A 6,000-nucleotide genomic window follows, 5' to 3' on the forward strand; every position below is an offset into this window, starting at 1 on the left:
TAATGTTTTAAAAAAAAAAAAAGTTCTTCAAAAATATCTTATCTTATTTGAGATAAACTGCATTCAATTATAGGATGAAAATTTATGTAGAAATTCATTATATGAGCGTATTTCATTTTGTTATTTTATCAATTTTTGACTTATCTTTTCAAGTTTTCCTCTATTTAAGTTAGGGTTCTCATGGGCTTTCCATTAGTGAATATAGAGCTCCAATTCTTCCATTTTGACATTTTTTGCGAGGATTTTTTTTTTTTTCAATTTGTTACTTTTTAATCAAACAAGGATTATCAAGGAATTATGTTGGTGTGGGAATATATGCAAAATTAGGGTATGCAGAAATAATATTTTCTTGGACAATAATATATTACAAAAGGCATAATTTTCTTAAAATGATCAAAGCGCTCTTACTAATGAGTATCAGTCCATTTATATTGATGATATTGATTACTCATCGAATCAAAATAGCACATATTCTTAATTGAAGGTGAATATTTCCAAGATCAAAATTTAAGTAGTGCAATAATTCAAGGACTAAAAGTATTGTTTTATCCTTTTTTAATAAAAGCATTTGCATAAGTTTTTGATAGATCAATTTCACACACACAAAAAAAAAAAAACCTAGATAGAATGTCCATTTAGTCAAAATTTCTTATCCTAAATAATCTAACTATTTAGCATTTATGATTTAAAATAATTATTCAGTCACTTTTATTTTTGCATTTTTCGGCTACTGCTTTACCTTTTTTCTTCTTCCTTCTTCTTCTTCTTTCCTTCTTTCATCCATTAAAAGGCTTCTTCTTCTCTTCTTTCGTCTTCTTCCTTTTTCTTCACCTCCTTTCTTCTATTTTGTGATTGAAAACGTGAAATAAAGCTTAAGACTCCATCTTTAACCATTAAAGCTTCTTCAAAGCTTGATTTCAAAATTTGACAATGTCAAAATATGAATCATTTTGAGATAATAATATATCAAAAGATTCAAAATATTGAGAGGAGCTCATACTTAAAATTTGGCACTGTATAAAAGGTTTTTGAGTTGGTCAAGATAGAAAGAATGTCTCAACCACTAAAGCTTATTCGAAGATCAAATTTAAGACTCTTTGTATTGCAAACGTGACTATTCAAGTGATTAATATATCCAAAGATCTGAAACACTAAGAGAGCTCATATATAAACTTTAGGACCATTTAGAGGAGATTTGAGTTGTTTGAATGAAAAAAAGTATGTATGAGTGTCTCTCTCTCTGTATATATAACTATGTATATACTAGAGAGAAACTATTATACTATATAAAAGGCTAGGAAACACATACCTGATAGACAATTATGTGTTTCCTAATATTAACATAACATTGAAATAAAGGTATTTTTCATTTTAGGTAGACTATATGTTTTTAGTGTTTGAAAAAGATAGTATATTTATGTTTTATATGTGTGTTTTTTCATTTATGGACTTAAAAATTTGTGTAGATTTTTCATTTTACCTTCTGCCCAACCGCAAAGTTTGCATTTTTTCATACATGTGGGCTCATTTTCTATCCTCTTTTACGTCATTTTGATTTTTTTTGTATTTATATGAACTTTTTTAATTCGTTTTGTTCATTTTACGTAGATCACTTTTATACTCAATGCATTCAATTTTTCATTGATTTTCTTTTACTAAAAAGGGCCTAATTATCCATACCTATTGAAAATGGTACAAAAAAATCCTACATCTACCTTTTGACTTTATAATACCCTTCATGTCCACTTTGAGCTTCAAAATACCCTTTATTTAATAGCCCCCAATATTAAATTAAAAATAGTTTAATTAATGACATGATACATTCCCACTAGTCCCCATTTAATTTATTAAAAAAAATTGAAAACCCTAACCCACAAGATACGCCATCTTTACTCGACTTGCCCCATTACTTTAACCTATTAATCAAACCTATTTCATTTTCCATTCCAAATTTGACAGTTATCCCATATTCCACTTATTTTGTGATCACCCTCCAAAGTGCTAACAGGACTCCATAAAGAATAGAAACAAGCATTTACTTTACTACTTGTTTGGTATATGATTCATCACTAGAGGCATTGCTAAATAGTAATTATTAGTTAAGTTGGTTGCTACATAATATTCACCTACCGAGAAACAACAAAGGAAATTGAAGGACAGAATACTGATGTAGAATGATTTTGCTCGAGAGAATAGTTTAATATAGAAAGGATATGAAATCAAGAATAGATAGACATCACCCATCCTTGTGCTGAAAAATAAAAAGATGCAAGTATTGCAAAGAGACCACCAACCCGATGATAGGGAAAACAGCAACGAGTTACCACCCAGAAAATACAGAGTAAAGTAGAAAATTTTCCAATTGCTTTTCTTTTTAATAAGAGAATTCAAATTGCTTAATCCCATTTTTTATCATGATATAACCTTATAGCTACTAGATCATAAAGAGAGGAAATTAAATTTTTCTTATGTCACGCTCCAAGCTATCACCTTGATCGTAACATGGTGTTTAGAGGCACAAATGACCCTAAGCTAATCCATGTTCTGACATGCACTAATAATACTGAAGGTAACTGAAATTTTGAATGTAGAAGCTAATTGATTTAATACTAAGGTTTAGTAATAACTGAAATAATAACTAGTCTGAAAACAAACCAAAAGCTTTAAAGTCTGTTATCTTTCTGAAAGCCTCAACTAAAAGATGAGCTACTGGGATAAGTCCCCATTTAACTCTACCTATCTGAAATTGAAATAATAAACTAAAATAAAAGAATACTAAAGGCTTGTCCTCAGATAATAAGGACTCACCATGATTTTCTATTGGAAGAGTACTGAATCATGCGAACCGTAAGTCTGATGAGCGTCGAAACTTATATCATAATACGATACACAAAAGAAATTATGTGATCAGTGCTTTGAATATACTGAGCATGTGAGTTTGAATTAAAATGCAAGACTGAAAGCATAAACTAAACTTAAGTACAATGACTCTATTACAAATGCATAAAAAATGATATAGATAGATACGTTTGGAAATCATAGTTCAAAATAAATAGACTAAAATGAGGTTCATGTACTAATGCTAAGTCTAAATTTGTAACCTTGGAAGACTCTGTTAACCAATATAAACCACGTAAGCCAAATATGAAGTCTAATTAGACCAATATACCTTGCCAAGAAATAAAAACATGGCTAGCGCTATTGCTAAATTGATGTCCAACTGGGAGGGCAAAATAAGCTACAGTGGCACATAGTTCCGCGACTTAGGTGTGCTGGAACCTAATTAGTAAGTACTACTCCCAAACTATTTATATTATTAGCTCATAAACTGATATATTGAAACTGAGTCAAAACATACTTTATTTGAAAATATTTTGAAAGCCTGACTAACTAAAGTTATGTTTTAGGTATGTAAATCAAGGCTAATTACTTTATTCATGCTAAAATCAAGAATTACTGGTATCGCGTGTTAATAACAGCCAAGCTTTTTTTAAAGTAAGACTAAATCATGCAAACCAATGAAATACCAAGCTAAGTATTAAATCATGAATGATTAAGTCTAGTAAGTTACCAAATCATGAAAATTATATATATTTATAATGTAGAAATCATGAGTAGACTGAAATAATAGGGAAATGATAAACTGAATAAGAACTCTAATTTTGATTTATAGTAAACCTGAGAATTTTTGAGTTATTTGGGACTCAATGGGTGAAAGGAAACTCATTGATGAAATCTCACATACCTAGAGAGTGAATTCTTGTTACGAACTTAAGAGATTTTGAAGTTTGCAAAGGAAACCTAATTCTACCTTAAGAGAAGAAGAATCACCTTATTTTAATATATTAGACGTGTTTAGGATAGAATGAAGTGAAGGTCAACCAATCTCTCTTAAACCTTCTTAAATGCCCCGAAAATGATGTAGTATAGGGAGTTAGGAAAATTAAAAGGATAAAAATACCTAAAATAAAATATAACTAAGTTTGTTGTACCACTCATCATGGGCCATAGGATGAGTCATAATGCCTGCCAATGACACATTATGACTAGGCAAAGTTGCTGGATCTAGGCACAATTGGGACACAATGACTCATGTCACTGATGATGAGTTATTATGTGGCCTTGTTTCACCTAGACCCAAAATGTCAAATCTTAAGTCCTTGTCAGGATAAGTGACTTGATGATTCATCATAGGTGACAATGAATGGTCATCTAGAGTCGTTTCCACTAGGCTAAATTTTCAATTTTCAAGACTTTGATCTGGGTAGCTTTGAACGAGTCATATGATAGCTCATCATTACTGAATATGAATCATCATCACTAAGTCTTTGTCACTAAGTAAAAAATAATCCTTTAGGACATTTGGCTAAACACTTAGGACAGCTCACCTAACAAGTTGTTGGCACTAATTACGACTTATTGCCTGAGTCGTTCTATGAAAATTTTCTACTGGTTTTGACTATTTTTTTGTGCTAAGTATAAAATAGAGTCTTAGAAACTTTTGGTGTGGTACAAATCTCCCTCTTGGGAATATTCATCCGCTAATGATGACTAACTAGGCTGAAAGATAAAAAAAGAGCTACAATCCCAAACTTGAGTTCTATAGTTGATTACTAACATGATAACTGGATTTTTAACTAAGATATAACCTAAACTAAATTCATGAAACATGCAAGTATAATAAGATATGAAACCAACTAAGGGACATGGAACTGAGGGAAATACTAAGAAGAAGATTGTTACCTCAAGTCATAACTAAATTCGAAGGGAAAAGATGAGGGTACTCGATCACCATATCTACTTCTGCTTCCTAAGTAGATCCCTCAAATAGTTGATTCCTCTAAAGAATTTTCACTGAAGCTACTTCTTTATTCCTCAACTTACGAACTTAATGGTTAAGAATCTCAACTGGGACCTCTTCATAAAAATGACTATCTTTCACATCCACACTCTCTAATGGATGAACTAAGGCTAAATCACCAAGACAATTTCTTCAATAAAGACACAAGGAAAACTGTATGCACTAATGCTAAAGTTGTAGACAAATCTAAATCTTAGGACATATTGCAAATGCACTTTATACGAACCAAAATATCGGGAACTGAGTTTTTCCTTATTGGGAAACATTATCACCCCTTTATTGGGTGAAATCTTCAAGTAAACCCAATCATTAACCGCAAACTCAACTCTATTCTTCACATCTGCATAGGATTTCTGATGACTCTGAGTTGTTTCCATACTCTCTCTAATCAATTAAACTTCCTCAATAGCTTCATGAGCTGAATTTGGCCCCTCTTACCATAAATCACTTCAAATGGAGATATCTGAAAATTGAAGTAATAACTATTGTTATATACAATTTAATGAGAAACAAGTGATCATCCCAACTACCTTTAAAGTCAATCGCGTAAGCTCTCAATATATTATCTAAAGTCTGAATGGTCTTCTTTACCTGACTATTTGTCTATAGGTAGAAAGTTGCGCTAAGATGAACCTAGGTACCAAGACCCTTCTAAATAGACTTCCATAAATATGAAGTAAATTGAATACCCCTATCCGAAATGATAGTCACAGGTACTTCATGCAACCTTACTAGCTCTATAAGGTAGAGTCTAGCATAGTCCTTGGTTGAGTCCATAGTGTTAAGTTGTAGGAAATGCACTAAATTAGTAATCCAATCTACAATAGCCCATATAGAATTATGTTATTGGCGAGTACGAGATGACTTTATAATGAAGTCCATATTCACCTCTTTCAACTTCTAGGTAGGAATAACAAATATTCTAAGTCATACCATTTGGTCTTTGGGGCTTTACCTTGACCTGCTTACAATTTGAAAACTCAACCACAAATTCTACAATATCCTTATTCATTCCGTTCTACCAATAGACTTCGCATAGATCACAGTAAATATTGGTGGCTCCTAGGTGAATAGGATACCAAGAATTGTGAGCTTTTATCAATATTTATTACCTCAAATCATCTAAATCTAGAATGCAT

The sequence above is a fragment of the Capsicum annuum genome, chromosome 4, assembly GCF_002878395.1.
Source record: "Capsicum annuum cultivar UCD-10X-F1 chromosome 4, UCD10Xv1.1, whole genome shotgun sequence".
NCBI classification, from domain to species: domain Eukaryota; kingdom Viridiplantae; phylum Streptophyta; class Magnoliopsida; order Solanales; family Solanaceae; genus Capsicum; species Capsicum annuum.